The 18,219-nt window shown below is 48.0% G+C and overlaps 1 long non-coding RNA gene across 1 annotated transcript; it reads left to right on the top strand.

The window, feature by feature from the left end:
* The first annotated feature begins 12,598 nt into the window (after positions 1 to 12,598).
* LOC139048894 (uncharacterized) lies at positions 12,599 to 14,612 on the top strand. The gene is made up of 3 exons (XR_011508027.1): positions 12,599 to 12,688; positions 13,657 to 13,686; positions 14,583 to 14,612. It is a non-coding gene; the product is annotated as an uncharacterized lncRNA (long non-coding RNA).
* The last annotated feature ends 3,607 nt before the right edge of the window (positions 14,613 to 18,219 follow it).

The raw sequence follows: 18,219 nt of genomic DNA, 5'->3' as shown, positions 1-18,219 counted from the left end.
CTCGGCTGCGTGCAACTCTGCTAATAAGCCCAGTTACGCTCCGAACAGTGCGTCTGAGATTGGAGAGCGCTATGCTAACGCTGCCCGTTTCTTGAATGCACATTCCCAGTACGCGCAGGTGGGATATCCTCTTGATGGGCTCTCCCTCCAAGGTGAGCTGCAGATCCGGAGCCCAGGTCGCTAGGGTATGTCTAGGTCTGATATGAATATACTCCGATTTCGCTGGAGCGCACCTTCTGCCTGCTCGCCTCATATAGCTTTCAATGGTGTTGATGGCCTGTTGAAGCGTGTCCTGTCAGTTTCCGTAGGATCCTTTTCAGGCCCAGAGTGTAATGTCGTCTGCATATATGGCGCACCCAAGGTCCCGGTTCTTTAAGTCCAGGGCCATTCTACGTAAGCCGATGTTAAAAAGAAGTGGTGTCAATAAGGATCCTTGAGTGCCCTTATCTGGTAGGCGATACAGGGCAGAACGTGCTGAACCCAGTCCTATTTCCGCGGAGCAGCTGCTCAAGAAGTCTTGAACGTAATGAAATACTCTTTCTCATACCCGACATCTCGTAGTCCGTCTAGTATTGTAGTGTGTGAGATGTTATCAAATGCCTCATGGACATCGAGTGCTAGCAGGATTCTGTCCATACTGCCCGGAGGAGGATCGAGCACCTCATCTCCTAATAGAAGAAAGATGTCCTGTGCACAGATTCTCCGGTGGAAACCGAACATGGATTCGGGGAAGAGTGAGTTTCATTCGATGTGGGCTTTGAGTTGGGTTAGAATTACTCGGTCAAAGAGCTTGCCCATGCAAGACGTGAGCGATATGGGCCTGAGATGGTTGACCTCGCGGGGCTTGCCCGGTTTTGGTATAAGCACGATGTCTGCCTCCTTCCATTCTCGCGGTAGTCTTCCATCCAGTCGCCAGACCTGTTCATTCAAGAAGTCGACTAAGTGCTGTAGGGCTATGTCACTAAGGTTGCGCAGCATTGCGTTGGTGATTTGGTCGGGTCCAAGAGCCGTGTTCTTCTTGAAGGTTTGTGCTGCTGCGTAGAGCTCTGAGAACGTGATGGGGGCGTTCAAGCTCGAGTTATCCTGTCCTTGGTATTCTCTCATAATGCTTGAAGATGTCTGGGCAGCGCCGGTGTAGGTGCGTTTCAGGTGCTCGAGTAGGTCTTGTTCTGAGCACTTGTATTCTCCTAACAGCCGCCGCATGCCGTTAGACGTCTCGGTGCGCGTGCTAGTTGGATCTAACATGCACCGAAGAATGGACCAGGCCTTCTTGGTGCTGAGGGTGCCTCTGAGAGAGTCGCAGAAGCTGCGCCAATTTTGATTATTCAGCGCCTTCGCATAGGTGTTAGCTTCGTTTGCCAGCAAGGCTATTCGGCGCCTAAGTTTGCGATTACGCCGCTGCCGCTTCCAGCGTTTGGTGAGGCTTCTGTGGGCCTCCCAGAGGTGGGCGAGATGGCTGTCTACTGCTGGTGCTTCCGTTGTGGTCTTGATCTCTCTCGTGGTGGCAGCATGGGCCTCCTTGAGAAAAGCTGTCCAACCTGTGGCCGTGGCTGGAAATGAGGAAGCAGCCTGCTGTTGTTCTCTGTACCTTTTCCAATCAGTGAGCCTCGCCACCCCTAGTGGCTGTCGAACTTTAGCTGTGTTAACATTGACGCACAATAGATAGTGATCACTACCTAGAGTTTTGTCCAGGTTACACCAGTTGACCCCCGTCTCATTGTTGACAAACGTAAGGTCCGGCGGGGTGTCCCGGGCAACGCTGTTTCCTATCCTTGTAGGAGTGCCTGGCTGCGTAATCAGTACAAGTTCGTGGGATGGAGTTTCTCGTAGTAGATTGAAGCCCTTGACGGTGTCGCGTTGATAACCCCATGCGGAGTGCCAAGCGTTAAAGTCTCCGAGAAAGATTAGTCGGTCTTTCGTTGGGAGCAAGGTAGATACGTGACTTAAAATTAATGAAAAATCGGCCCTCTTATCCCTAGGGGGGCTATATACGTTGGTTATCAGGCACTTGGGACGACCCTTCTTGACTGGCCAAATGGTGAGTATTTGGTGGTGGATTTCTACGCCAGGTGCTGTGCCGACAGTGATCGTCAGGTCCTTGCGGGCCAATGCTGCCTTTTCAGGGTAGCTCGAATCGCTGTAAAAACGGTAGCCCCCAATAGGTATCCGCATTTTCCCCACTTCCTGGAGCCAAATAATGTCAGGTGGGACGAGCGCCACCTTGATATATTGTGTAAGTGCACCATGTTTGTTATGTAGTGATCGGCAGTTCCATTGCCAAATTACGAGATTCTCTTGCCGGCTGTAGAAGAAGTTGGCGACGAACGCGCGACCAGTGGCACTAGCTCGTTTGTGTGGTTTGCGCCGAGCTTTAAAAAAAAAAACATCTGTTCTTATCCTTGTGCCTGGAACCTCTTTGTGTCCCACGTGTGACAAGGGTAGTTCAATGGTGCGTTACAGGTCCCCGAGTGCACAGGGGTAACGCCATTGAGCTTGGACCCTCTCTGCACTATCACCAGGATCGGCCCACATGATGATTTGTTTTTGTCAGCATCGCGTACACTTCATTTTTTTTTACCAGATCCTAGTCATAGACAGCTTAGCTGTAAAAACGCACTCGGTTTACTTGCGTGTTCCAGAACGGATTAGCATATTGTTTAGCGGCACGCAACTTCCTCGAAAGAGCTTATGTATAGAGAAATACGCGATAAACAATTGTAAATGCATTAGCGACGACACCAGTCAGAATAAAATGGGCTCTGCTAGGAACAGCCAGGCTTAGAAGCCGCGACCTGTTCCTTAAGCTGCATTTCCCATAATGGACGTGGAGCACAGGCTCTTTTCTTGCGACCAGCCAAAATGCAAGGAGTGCGGCGTGCGATCCTTTCTCAGTGGTTCCACGTCAGCACAAATGGCTTGGTGAGCGAGTAGTGCAGGCTCGACACCTTTATTAACTGCAATGAACACGAACAGCAGCAAAAGCTGAGAGAATTCATCCGGCGGAATATTTCACATCATCGTGGCTACTTTTCATAATCTCTCCCCGTTTTCAGATAGGGTTGGCTGGGGCACCTGCGCGTTGGGAACAGTCTGTATATCGTATCTCGCTGTAGTTACGTCTATTACGTCAAACTCTTGCCTTTGATTCGAGTTAGGATATGGATAGGAATGACTTCAATAAAGTGCCGTCAACCGACGGTTTACCGCGTCGTGACGCTGGCCAAGCGTCAACCCGGGGTTATACCCTACTCTGCATACCCCAGTGCGGCCGTTTGTAGTTGGTCATGAGGCTTGTGCTTTTTGAGCGCACCCCGGGCCTGCTGGACGGCCCATAGTTGTGTGTCCTTGTATGCAGACTGCAGTGCACCTTGAAGTTCGGGCGGGTTAGTCATGGACGTAGCTGCCATCTGGAACCTGGCACAGTCCCACATCAAGTGCCATTGGTCCGCCGGACCCACTGCACACACACCGCACAGCCCACTCGGATTGAGCTCTGGGTGAAGCACGTGCAGCATTGCGGGGGCGAGGGGTGACGCGGTCTACATTTGCCTTACGATTATGGCCTCCTCCTGAGTGGGTGCCGGGTGGGGAGCGGCAATGTCCGTCGAGCTAAACGGTACACATGGTTACTTCGGCATAACTGGTCAATCTGTACTTCGTTTCGAACCACGACACGGAATGGTCACTCTCGCGGCGCGGAAGGTAAGCCCCCGCGCCGCCGAATGGGCCGTCTCATTGTGGTTCGGTGAGGATGCACACTCGCCGGCGTGCGCCGGGAACCACTTCCCAGGTGGCACGTAAGGTCGGGCCAACGTTGGAAACGTTGGAACCACCCTATTAATTATGAGCCCAATGACGGCCCAACATTAACAGTGTGGTTCCAATTTTGGCAGTGGCATTCTGATTCCTGGCCCAATAATGCCCTAAGGTTAACAGCATGGCGCGCATATTGGTTGTGCCATTCTGATAGAGATCCAATGTTGGCCCACAGTACACAGTAAGTAAACAATATTGGCTGTGCCATTCTGATAGAGATCCAATGTTGGCCCACAGTACACAGTCAGCAAACAATATTGGCTGTGCCATTCTGATAGAGATTCCATGTTGGCCCACATTACACAGCCAGTAAACAATATTGGTTGTGCCATTCTGATAGAGATCCAATGTTGGCCCACAGTACACAGTCAGTAAACAATATTGGTTGTGCAATTCTGATAGAGATCCAATGTTGGCCAACATTACACAGTCAGTAAACAATATTGGTTGGGCCCTTCTGATAGAGATCCAATGTTGTCCCACAGTACACAGTCAGTAAACAATATTGGTTGTGTCTTCTGATAGAGATAAAATGTTGGCCCACATTACACAGTCAGTAAACAATGTTGGCTGTGCCATTCTCATAGAGGTCCATTGTTGGCCCACATTACACAGTCAGTAAACAATATTGGTTGTGTCATTCTGATAGAGATGCAATGTTGGCCTACAGTTACAGTCAGTAAACAATAGTGGCTGTGCCATTCTAATAGAGATCCAATGTTGGTCCACATTACACAGTCTGTAAACAATATCGGTTGTGTCATTCTGATAGAGATCCAATGTTGGCCCACATTACACAGTAACTAAACAATATTGGCTGTGCCATTCTAAAAGAGATCCCATGTTGGCCCACATTACACAGTCAGTAAACAATATTGGTTGGGCCATTCTGATAGAGATCCAATGTTGGCCCACATTACACAGTCAGTAAACAATATTGGTTGAGCCATTCTGATAGAGATCCAATGTTGGCCCACAGTACACAGTCAGTAAACAATATTGGCTGTGCTTTTTTAAAAGAGATCCAATGTTGGCCCACATTTCACAGTCAGTAAACAATATTGGTTGTGCCATTCTGATAGAGATCCAATGTTGGTCCACAGTAAACAGTCAGTAAACAATATTGGTTGTGTCATTCTGATAGAGATCCAATGTTGGCCCACAATACACAGTCAGTAAACAATACTGGTTGTGCCATTCTGATAGAGATCCAATGTTAGCGCACATTACACAGGCAGTAAACAATATTGGTTGTGCCATTCAGATAGAGATCCAATGTTGGCCCACAGTACAGTCATTAAACAATATTGGTTGTGCCATTCTGATAGAGGTCCAATCTTGGCCCACGTACACAGTCAGTAAACAATATTGGCTGTGCCATTGTGATAGAGATCCAATGTTGGCCCACAGTACACAGTCAGTAAACAATATTGGTTGTGCCATTCTGATAGAGATCCAATGTTGGCCCAGAGTACACGGTCAGTAAACGATATTGGCTGTGCCTTTCTAATAGAGATCCAATGTTGGCCCACATTACACAGTCAGTAACAATATTGGTTGTGCCATTCTGATAGAGATCCAATGTTGGTCCACATTACACAGTCTGCAAACAATATCGGTTGTGCCATTCTGATAGAGATCCAATGTTGGCCCACAGTACACAGTCAGTAAACAATATTGGCTGCGCCATTCTGATAGAGATCCAATGTTGGCCCATAGTACACAGTCAGCAAACAATATTGGCTGTGCCATTCTGATAGAGATCCAATGTTGGGCCACATTACACAGTCAGTAACAATATTGGTTGTGTCATTCTGATAGAGATCCAATGTTGGCCCACAGTACACAGTCAGTAAACAATATTGGTTGTGTAATTCTGATCGAGATCCAATGTTGGCCAACATTACACAGTCAGTAAACAATATTGGTTGGGCCCTTCTGATAGAGATCCAATGTTGTCCCACAGTACACAGTCAGTAAACAATATTGGTTGTGTCTTCTGATAGAGATCCAATGTTGGCCCACATTACACAGTCAGTAAACAATGTTGGCTGTGCCATTCTGATAGAGATCGAATGTTGGCCCACATTACACAGTCAGTAAACAATGTTGGCTGTGCTATTTTTATAGAGATCCAATGTTGGCCCACATCACACAGGCAGTAAACAATATTGGTTGTACCATTCTGGGAGAAATCGAATGTTGGCCCACATACACAGTCAGTACACAATAGTGGTTGTGTCATTGATAGAGATCCAATGTTCAGTGATAGAGGTCCAATCCCAGTGTACCGCGTAGCAAGCAGCAGAAGTCGCATAAAATTAGCCACTGCTTTACTGCTTGTGCATGGGAACATTAGCATTGCATAAAAAGCAACGGTATTGCGAAAATTCCTGCGCACTGTATGTTTTTCATGTACGCTCCGCGGCTTTAGAGGATCAGCATTCCGAGGAGAATGGAGAATTACAGTGCCAGAGAGCTGATGGAATCGTATTATATTGCATCGAGATGAAGTGTATATGAATTAGTGAAACTTTTGTTTGTTTGTTTAGCATGCATGGCATGTTGCGGTGACATAATCATCATGTTCCTATTCCAATATATGTGTTCGTGCATGTGTAGTAAGCTCCTTGCACGAATGCCCCTGACAGAAAAAATTGTAAGTTTTGGCTTTTCCATGTCAACAACCTCTTGTCTTTGCCTGTATTTGGCACGGCGCATTCCGGATTTTCTTCGGCCTTACTTTGCGTCCTTCAGCCCCCACTTGCCTCTCCCCCACGCACCCACGTGAACCTAGTCAATGCTGTCAGTCAAGCGCTCAGACTCAAGCTGCTGTGTCGAATTGGCTGCTCTCGGAAGGACAGTGGAAAGCGACGAGGTCACTATTGTCCTCCTTGTCTCCCGCGGTCGCTACCTCCCAAAGAACGCGGTCGGGCTAGGTCCTGTGGGGGAAAGTGGCGTTTACGCCGTTTTCTTCATTCACCCTGTCCCTTCACTCTTTTCTTCTATGCATCGCTAGCACGTCGACTGGGTACAACACCGCCTGAGTGCTTGCCGTCGTGTCCGTTCTTGTCAGCGCACTCCTATCGTAAAAATGCTCGATTGCGGTCCTCATTCCTACTGAGAAGCCTACATATTGAAATACGCAGCAAAGTGGCCGCGATTCTTTGTGAGTGTTAGAATTATTATAGGCTAAACAACAACTAAAGAAGTCGGCGATCGTGGCCACCATTTTCGGTGTGAGATGAACTCGGATACACAGAAGCATGGATCTTACAATGGTGAGTGCATTTGTTTTGTTCATGTTATAAGTTTTATAAGGAGCAATATCACCCAAGCAATATCACGCGGTATATATATTTTTGAAACAGCCCTGGTTTATGTAGAGTGCCTGTAATTACATAGCTCTTTTTATTCGCAGCCTTTGAATAGTGCCCGGAGTAGAACACGTGTAAATCTCTGTGTATTTCACCCAAATTCCAGGACTATGATTTTATCAAGCCATGCTCGCGGCCTGATCCTGCTAGTCATACCGAGGAACCGCGCTTCTCACTGTTCTAGGTCAAGCATCATTTCCAGCCCGCAGTATTTCTTTTCGTATAAAAAATGCCTCTTTAGCGAGTGTTTTCTGACGGAACTTCTCGGTTTCCATATTAAAAATTTCGCACGAAGGCCGCATTGTGTCAAAGACAATCTGAAACTAGGTTTTTGGTGCTGTAGCAAATGTTGGTGAAATTTTTAATTATAAAGTGCTACGCTAACTAGGTGTGGGGTGTAAACAAGGCGGGCGGATCCTGTGCATTTTATGTTTTTTTTAAATATTCTGTTACACCTTCTACGAAAGATGCCATATATGTCGCAATAATATAAAGTGTTACCTGACAAATCTCTTGCAATAAGGTTTCTTGATTCACCCATTCGAACTTTCTGCTCAGACTTATAATATTGTTGCGGTATGGCGATTTTTCAAAAGAAAACACTGCCACATGCATTTGTCATACCAACATCTCTTATAATATTTCTTTTTATTTTACAGTGCAAGCATCTCCTCCAAGTAATGGTGAAGTCGATTGGGAAGTGGTAGCAATTTCAACGAAACCACCTCATTATCGTGGTCCTCGGGGGCCTGATCAGCCCGCCGTCATCCAAGCACGGACCAACCTGCCTACCGACGTTAGCTCCCTGCCCTGAAACCCCTGGCCAGCCCACCATCCTTGGCACCTTGCCCAATTCCTATCCTGAGAGCAGTTCCTGTAAATAAACTGTTTGAAGATAACCGAGCGTCACCCTCTAGGTCCACAAAAAATGCCTGTTTGTGAAAATTTATTCGCAAATAAACTGACATAAAGTTAAATTTCAGTATTTTTTTATTATTATTTGCAAGTATAGATGACGTTTGCTTCTTGACACCTTTTTGTCGAGCTTTCCTAGATACTATTGAGGAAGACGGTATGAGGACCATTGCTATAAAAATGCCGCTAGCAAAAGGTTTGCGGTAAGAATGGCTGCGTGCTCTAGAGCCAGCGTATCTAAATTATTCGTCATGCAAGGGGCATTGGCTCAAAGCTGGCATTAATAATGGCAACGATATGGCTCAACGCTGGTCCAACGCTGGCAGCACGATGGCTGCTGCATGGGCATAACATTGGTCCTACCTTGGCTTTAAGGCTGGTCCTACGCTGGCAACACAATGGCTGCTGCATTGGCATAACATTGGTCCAATCTTGGCTTTAACGCTGGGCCAGCATTGGATTGGGTTGCACTATGCCAATATGCCAACATAGGTCCAATATTGGTACCAATTTTTGCCAGCATTGGGCCATGGTTGGGCCATTGCTGGTGTGCTGCCTGGGTTGACACGGGTGGTGCTGCCGCGGTCTTGAAGTTGGAGCTTGGCGATGATGGCGGCCGCCGGCGGGCATATTCGCCCCTTGGTAAAGGTGCGCACGGCGCTCCTCGAGTCGCTGAGCATGGTGCGACACTCGGCCTCGCTGATCACCAGAGCGGTGGCAACCTCCTCAGCGTCTGTGGCGTTCATGCACCACATGCTCGCTGCCGTTGTCTTGGTGCCGGTCGCCGCCGCAACGACTACTGCCGCGAAGCGTTCCCACTTGTATTCCGCTGCGTCCACGTACCGGGCGTGCGGGTCTTGGGCGTGTTCTTCGGTGAGGACCTCGGCCCGCGCCTGCCGCCCTTCTTGGTTGTAATCTGGTTGCATGTTCTTCGGGATGGGGTGCACGTACATGCGGGCCCGCGCCTCCTCTGTGATCTCGCATGGTTGCAGGCTGGGAGCTTGGGGGTTGTAACCCAGGTACGTGAGTATACTGCGGCCCGTGTTGGTAGTAGAGAGGCGGTCCATTTGCGCGGTGAACTGCGCCTCGCCTATTCCTCCTGGGGTGTTATGAACGCCGATCTGCAGAAGCCGAGCCTTACACGTGGTCTCCATTAAGCCCAGCGCCGTCTTGTAAGCCCGCCTGATCAGCGTGTTGATCTTGGTCCTGTCAGTGACCTGCCAGTTGAGGCAGACCGCAACGTAGTCGATGTGACTGATCAAGAACGACTGGACAAGGCGCACGAGACTGTCTTCACACATGCCTGCCCGTCGTGTAGAGACTCGGTGTATGAGCCGGATGGCATCCGTTGCCTTGGTGGTAAGCTTGTTGATGGTCTCGTCGTTGCGGCCGCTCTTCTTGAACAGCAGGCCCAGGACCCTGATCTTGGGAACATCGGGGATGCGTTGCCCCGATGCAGTCACAATCTTGATGTGGTCACATTCCCGAAGGGGAGCGCGCGTCCGTCCGGGTCGAAGCGGTGTGAGGACGAACAGCTCGGATTTTGCGGGCGAGCACATTAGACTTGTGCCGTCAAGGTGCTCCTCGATGGCGGTTACCGCCGCTTGCAGCTGTTGCTCGATGCTGGCGTCGGTGCCGCCCGCCGCCCACAGGGTAATGTCGTCGGCGTAGTCGTATACCGGACGCCGGTCCCCGCTACTGCCCTCGCTACCCCGATCATGACGAGGTTAAAAAGCAACGGCGAGTTGACCGAACCCTGAGGAGTACCCGTACTGCCTAGCTTGTGTTCGGGGAGGGAGCTTGAGGTCTCTGGCGTGCAGTTCCATCGTGCGGTTGGTCAAGTCTTGAATATAGTTGTAGCTCGTTGCTTCGAGTTGTGGGCGAACTAAACTTCGCCCTACCATCTGCTAGCTGCCTGGTTAGCTCAGATGGTAGAGCGACTGCTCCGGAAAGGCGATGGTCCCGGGTTCGAGTCCCGGATCAGGACGAATCTTTCTTCAGCTGCGAGGCTTTTCTTTCAAGAAGCCTGTATGGATTTTCTTTGTAGCTACTGTTACGACCGGGTGGATGTCTCATTTTCCTTTAATTAATCTCTCAAGCTTTTGGTTCGTCGATAATTCACTGTATACGACAGAGCAACTCATGAGTACGCTATTGAAGGTAATTGGCAAACTGCGCGTACTTCATACTGTATTTATTCATGCTGTGGCAGTCTCCGTGTTCTTTTCTTTTCTTTACAAGTTGGTGTTTATGTCTACTTCTAGCGCCGTCTTATCTCGCGGACATTACACGGCAGCAGCTCAGAAATCCGGTACCACCGTGACAGTGATACGTGCAGCAGCGTGTAGATATCGTCGAAGGCGTTTCTCGCTTCTCCGTGTATACACTGTGAAATATTTACACCAATAAAACTGAATAACGGCATGCGTCTTTAACTCTCAGCCTTACAACCAAAAAAGCTGTAATGCTGCGTGTTTTAGACGTATTTACACCCGTATACTCACTTTTATTGGTGTAATTTATTCTACAGTCTATAGTAGTGCATATCAGGACATATTCTATAGGTGTACACCCGGTGGACAAGTCAATTTCTTCTGCTTCTGAAGTGCTGATTGTGTGGGTAGCCGGCCTGCTTCTGACGCGTGCCCTAAGCCCAGTTAATCAGAACTTGAGCAGAAGACGAAATGAACTTCTCCACTAGGTGGGCACTTAAAGAATACCCCCACGGTATAACCAAGTTCACGGTGTGATATTTGCAGCGCAAAGCACTCAAGTGCAGCAAGAAACAGTACGAAGGGTTTGCGGTTGTCCTGCTTTCGCTAACTCTTCGTTCGATTTCTTCCACTTCAGTGCCTCGGGCTGCAAGGAATCATCACAGCTTGAATTCTAAGAGACGGCGCACAATGTGCGGAGCACTGCACTTCCCTAAGCAGTGTTCGCAGAAATAGTAAAGAAGTAGAAAGTAGTAGACGCCGCAGAACATAAGTTGTGGCGCTGGCGTTTCTAGAGGAAGCAGGACAGCGGGTGGCGGTGCGAAGCGCGTTTGAAGAAATGGCAGAAAATGAATTCCGGCGTCGTTTTGTTTCTCGAAAAAAATAATTCGTTGGTTGTACAGCGAAATCGGCCCCATCATCGGTGCCAGCGAGCCACTGGAATGTTGTCCCTGCCTCTTGAAAAGTGCGCCACTCTTCAGGTCATTTCTTTCTCTTTTTTGTTCTCGCTGTGCGCGACACCACCTAGGGACGACGCGAAGAAACTAATAGTTATAAGTTGCAGTTGTCATACGTACTACTATTTGAAAACGTGTTTGGGCTTGAGAAGAAAAAATACATTATTTTGGATAAAGGTTTCATTCATTTGGAATACGAGAAACATTTCGTTATGTAGTAAACTGTCTGCAAGCAGACGACAAACGACGGAAGTAAACTCCCAGTAAGGTCACCGCTTCCTGATTGCTTGCTCTCTCCACCCCGTTATCACAAATTTTCCATACTGCAACTTAGTGACGTTGCAGCAACCGAACAGAATGCGTATCGAACAGAATACCTGCGATGGCGCCCCAGGTGGTCGAAATATGAGGACTGCTCCATTACGGCGTGCCTGATATTCAGGAAGTGGTTTTGGCACGTTAAACACAATTATAAATATAAATATATATATATATATTTATATATATATATATATATATATATATATATATATATATATATATTACTTCCATAGCAATATTACACCCAGGCCAACCTGCGCCGATGTATGAGCTCGATCAAGAGCCCCCTTCCAGCAAAATTTGTTTCGACACTAAATGAAGCAAACAGAAGGGGACTGAACTTCGTCACGCGTTCTTTTTTTCTTACTTGGGAAGTTTTAGTCTCGCACATATAATAAAACATCACACGTAAGCTTACGACGTGGATATGTGTCACGTTTAAGGCTCACGCACGCATGTTGTCAATTTTCTGGTTCAGCCTTTTTTAATGCAACGAATCGTGGCATTAGTTTCTTACGAAAAAGCTTTGTTTGCGGAAGTACTTACCCCGTTAAAGTATAGTTCTATTAGATACGGAAAAGAAAATTGTTTTGGTGACTATTGAAGGCACCTCCCTATGTGGGTACGTGTTGACTACAGTTTCTGTCTGCTTTTTTTTTTACTTCCAACATTGCTGTATTTATTATGGTGTGCGGTAAACGAGTGTTTTGGAAATAGTGGCAGAGATTAAGATGATTGCTTGGGATCCCCTGTCTTCGTCATCCCCTCAATATGGGCTGCGTTCGGTTTCACTTTCAACCTACCGACGAAACAGCCATCACCATGCCAAGATACCAGCGTCTGTCCGTTACATTTACGTTTATTTTCAAATTTTTCTTTTCGCAATTGCATTATGTAGGGTTAAGCTGGCAGGAAAAAAATGATTTTATGCGGTTTCGATGGGGAACCTTTCGCAACACTATTTCTCATGGGGCACGTGCCAAATTTCAAAGAAAGGCAACGACAATAACGAAAACGAAGGTCCAAGAAGCGGAAACCATTGTTCTCGAGTCAGCCAAGCCTGCTACAACCGCCTTTCTTTCCCAGCGATGTGGGTACATGCTGTTTTCGCAACATTAGCCGTTTGTCAGTCAAGGCCAATTTTTGAATGAGCTTACGCCGTATTCGCGCACACGTCTCGTAGTCGGGGACTCCTCTTGACGGCTGTCATTGGGACTTTGTTGAGGACGTGCGTTGGCACTTTTGGTTGATTAGTTCCTTCATTCCATCGGAGGTTGAGTGGGATTGTGGCGTATCAAGCTGACATTGGGCTATATTTAGACACGCCTAATTCGAACGTTCCTGATCCATTTGGACAAGCTGGGATGGGTTTCTTTAGCTTGCGACGTCAGGATGGCGGGTGCGCAGGGAGTCGAATCAACATCATCGGACAAATGTAGCCTAGAAGAACTTATGGTTCGGTGAGCTGGCGCATATTAGCGAACAGTTTTATAACTGCGCGAATGGACGACCACAGAGAGAGAGAGAGCACACAAGGACAGACGCAGTCCTTGAAGGAGACTGCGTCTGTCCCTCTGAGCTCGCTCTCCGTGGTCGTTTGTTTGCGCAGTTATATAACTGTTTGTCTTCGGACAACTGCCTACCACGCTCGGGAATCTAACCGCCGATTTTGTTTTCCGAAGTGGAACGTGGTTTTCACAGAGCCGCCACCGCAGCAGGTCGACGGCAGGATTAAAGTTTGACCATAATGCCCGACCTCCCCTCCCCGCCCCCCCCCCCCATAAGAAGTCCTTAAACGTTACAAATTTCCTCACCTAGCTGTCCTTTCCTTTCTTCCTAAAACACACTGAGTTTTTGAAGAAAGAGGGTTGAAGACTTTCGATGTAACAACATTAAATGTAGCCCGAGAGACGTAAGCCAACAACACACTGTTTCCTATGAAAGTGGGTGTACCGTGTATATATACATGCTGCAAACCAGGTTCGCAGAAGTTAGGAAAAAGGAATACATTTCTATTACGCATGTCCTTAACTATTCGCCCCGCCGTTTCGTTTATAGATGCTCCCTACGCCCCCACTGGGTTCCCGAGTAAGTAAATCGTTCAATACTTGTGGTGCAGCAGTGTTATTACGAGCAACTATAGAAATGCACACTGGGGCAGAGGCGTTTAACCGCAGGGACCTTTATGGTTGCGTGGCGTAGAGCTATACAGTCGCATTCGAACGCAGGCTTGACGCACATCACGATCTCTTCACTGTGACCAACTGTGCCGCCTCTGTTTTCTCTTTTTTCAATATTCAGCTCAATATGGTGGAGCGACCAGTTTGATGTGTAAATGGCAACAGCGCGGTGTTCATTTCTAAGATTTTATTGGGGTATCCATATTGCGGGTATTGTGGGCCTCCATATGGTATCTCATGTGAAACCATAGTGATCGTAAAACGAAAGATGATTCGTTTAGCGTGATATTTGCACATTTTAGGCGTTTTTCTAGGGAGAGAATTGGGGACAAAGGTCTCACCTTTTTTTTCTTGATATATAGTCCATAAACCAAAGTGCTGATGACACCGAGCCGGTGTCGCGGAATTGGCAGTATTTTTCGGAAATTTGAACATCTTTAATGCCGGCAGTTTCAGAAGAAAAGCTTCTGGCGCAATCTATTACTTAGTTTTGAATTCATCACGATCGTTTTTCATTCCGTCCACAAGCGCCGACGCTCCCAAAGCTCCGGTGTCGCGAAGGTGAAGGTGTGTTGGCGTGGCAGCTTGAAAATAGCTTCTCTACCGGCTTTCTTGTTTTCATTTTTATATTTGTCCAGTCTATCGTGTCAAGCATAAGCTCGCTTTTGTTCCGATGATTTCGCCCACGCTTGGGCACTCTTAGCAGTGTATTTAGCCGTGTGTTCTGGTTCCACGTAAGCTTTATTTGATCGACTCTACTGGAAGTTGCTTGCTTCTATCTGCAAAATTATTTTCATCTTCCAGATCCCACGGCAGGAGCGACCCCAATAGAGAGTAAGTGGCAAGAATGTTGTCCTGTGCTAAGATTTGTTGAAAAAGCGTGTCTGATTTACAAGACCACGGACTCCAATTATTCTCTCACGCGTCCTCGCACCTATTAATTTCGGCAGCAAGTAAGCCAAGAACCAAAAGATTTGCGAATAATTTGTTGTAAGACAGCTTTCGCTTAGAGCTGTTTTTTATTGCGATAGCAATAATATGGCGACACCAGGCGAATTTCGGCCGTTGCCGTCGCCGTGAGGTTCCGTATTAAGTCCAAGGGCGATACAACCTTCGCCGCGCGCCGTCTGCTCTTTGTGCGATGGAAAGCTTGCTAGGGTGAGCCGGCGTTCGGGGCTTAACCTCGCACACGCAAGGGAGGGAAGCGGCGAGCAAGCGCGCCGTCTTCCGTCGCGCGCAAGGCCCCACGGTGAACGCCGGGAGGGGGAGGCGCATTCTACTTCGACACCCGTACCGATGTATCATGAAAGCCATCTGCGACGGGCACAGAGACCGGCGCGTGCTGTGTTTCCGCGGCTTAGTTCGCGTTGATGTGAGACGCAGCACGAAGGTCCCTTCGCTCGCTGCTGCTGCCGCACTTGCTCGCTCCGGCGTTTTGAGCGGACTTTCCGCGGTCATCGAGTGAGATTTCTTCATGTTTCCCGTGCGCGCGTTACACCATGCTTGCTAATTTAGTTGTTATGCTTGAGTTTACAAGTTTATACAGCAGATAAAACCGCTATCGTTACCTCGTAAAGCTCTCCACTAATCTGCTATCGCAACGGATGCTTCACCTTTCGGGCGAGAATGCAACTTTCGTGATGTAATTTTGAAGGCAATACGAGCCAAGACATTGTCAATTCCACCGAATCACCCGTATCTTCAGCTGCATGCATCCCAACGTGGCACTGCGGCCGTGAGAGCACTCGCTTGCGAAGAAGGGCCAGAGTTTCATCTCAGTGATCTTACCAGAAAGGGCGTGGTGTATAAAAATGAGACAGTGCATTTTACTCTTATAGGGCCCATAGTTGAATGTGACTGCGTAGCTTGGGACCCGAGTACCGGAATGCCTAGAGACGAACTAGAAAGGGTTCAGATGCACTTCGCAAGGTTCATCACTGGTAATAGTAATTTTTTGTGTTAGAAGCTGTGACATCGTCCATGACCTCGGTTGGCATAGCGTCGGAAGATGCTTCGCCTAAAATTTTTGTTTGACCTTACCACCACCAAACAGGCGTTGAGAAAAGCAAATATCTTAAAGCTCCACATTATATTTCCAACAGGAGGGCCAGTAGTAAAAAAAAAAACTGTGCGTACAAGTGTGGCATTAGCGCATTTTATAATTCCCCTTTTCCCGACCTCGCATGATTTCTGAATGGAATGTTTTTCCGCGGGAAATGGTTGGAGTTTTGTAATCCGCGTTGAAAATATCCTTTAAAATATGTATCTTTATTTATCTTCCTTGATTAGTTCATTTATCTTCTGGAGCAAGGCTAATCGTTTATAGTATTCGCTATGTAGTACATATTGTAAAATAAATGAATAAACAGCTTGTCCACAATAGACGCCCAAGACAATAAACGCCGGCGTTTAATTGTCTTGGGCGTCTATTGTCGACAAGCAAATTTTGCCCCGATAAAGTGAAAATTTGCCATCTCGTGAAGAAACCCTGATTAGGGCGTTAGTTTTTGTGAGTATGGGTTCTAACCAGCCAAGAACTGAGCCAGAGGGTGACCGCATGCTGTTTCCGTACACAACATTCGCCACCCGTGTCACCCCGCCGAGCCTAGCTACGTCATGGGCGCGTGGCTCGGTGATTGGTGGATTGCCTTCGCGTAGCAGCATTATGCGCTGTGCGCGAATGGAAAGCGAGGGCTCTGGAAATGTGGGTGCGATGCAGGGAGGATCTGCTTTGGAGCAAAACGCCTGCTTTCTTTTAGAACTCCACACAGGAGATGATGCAATCGCGCAAGCCCACGAAAAGGCGACCCCCTACGAGTGCAATGACCTCGAGAATGGGCAGAGTACTTCCGTCGCTCTTCATTGGCTTGGGCATTCGCTCTGAAGTTTAACACATTTTTAATATTTCTTGGAAATTACTCAGCACTGTAGAAACTTATTTCACGCTTGTATAGTTGGAAGGCGCTTTGTTCCAACTTGCAAGCTTTTTCTTGTTGAACGGGTTGGGGTAGGGTTGGGGCAGCTTGGTAAGTTCATAGGTCTCCAACTACAGTTTGGTGGCATTGCTCGCAATTTCTGGTTACTTGGGCATGTTTAGAAAATGCCGCTCACGGTGATTTAGTTCAGAGACACGGAATCGTGGAACGGCAGGAACACCTCCTACCCGCCATTTTGATTGTCTTGTCTCTTGCGAAACAACATGGACAACTATAAACCGGTGGTTCCCCATTGTCTGTTTCCAAATGAAACATTCGGTAAGCTTCTTTTCTAAATTACATTGCCCGCTATATTTTAAAAAATTACCGACGATTACGTTACTTCCTAATGCGAAATTTGAGCGCAGCAAATAAGCTGTTTCACCTTTTCGATAGATTGAGGCAAAGAAATCGAGCAACACATGTATGCGCTATCACAGAATTTTTTTTTTATTTTTCACACGTATTCCTTCAACAAAGACTCCACTAACAGTTCTTGACAGTCATGAAGGAAGCTTTGTGGTCGGAGAAATAGACTGATATATGTTCGACTTGGTACACCAATGCTTGATTCTCAAAGACGAGATCTATACAAGTGCCTCGCGAGGTTGTCACAGCCGTGGGACGCGTTACGAGCGAGAGGAACGGGATGTTCTCCCGCATAAGTGTTAGGAAATTGCTGTTTGTCTTTATGTCAACATTAAAGTCCCCCACTACTAACATCGGTGTGGATTGATGGACGGTTAATGCGAGTTGCAGGAAGTGCACGACATCTTTCGTGAGTGCGGTAGCGGACTCACGAAAGCGGTATCAGTCGGTCGCTGCTAGCGCTGGGGGGATGAAAGGGGGGGCGGAGCTGGTTACGAGGCCGACGACAACGCCGACGCGAAACCCAGGAACGGACGCCAAAGAGCCATTTGTGTAGCCAGCCCTCCTCCACAGTCTCTCCTCCTCCCTTCCATCATCCTCCCTCGCCGGGAGAGCCGACAGCGCGCATGCGCGGCGGCGGAGCAGATTCGTCGGCGAGCTGGTTACGAGGCCGACGACGACGCGAAACCCAGGAACGGACGCCAAAGAGCCATTTGTGTAGCCAGCCCTCCTCCACAGTCTCTCCTCCTCCCTTCCATCATCCTCCCTCGCCCGGAGAGCCGACAGCGCGCATGCGCGGCGGCGGCGGAGCAGATTCGTCGGCGAGCTGGTTACGAGGCCGACGACAACAACGACAACGACGACGCGAAACCCAGGAACGGACGCCAAAGAGCTGCGCTCTAAAAAAGAGATGAGAGTGCGTGAGCGCGCGCGTTGAATGAGCAGGATATCAACAGTGGGAAACACAAGAAAGGGAAGCGGTAGGGTTTTCATATACGCAAAGCTAAAAGACTAGTCTACATATTCTCTGATAATGACCAAGAAAAAAGGACTAGTCCGCACAGAATAGAGATGAAAGGAGACATAGCCAAGTAGCT

The sequence above is a fragment of the Dermacentor albipictus genome, chromosome 8, assembly GCF_038994185.2.
Source record: "Dermacentor albipictus isolate Rhodes 1998 colony chromosome 8, USDA_Dalb.pri_finalv2, whole genome shotgun sequence".
NCBI lineage: Eukaryota > Metazoa > Arthropoda > Arachnida > Ixodida > Ixodidae > Dermacentor > Dermacentor albipictus.
This window is presented reverse-complemented; position numbering and strand designations above follow the sequence as displayed.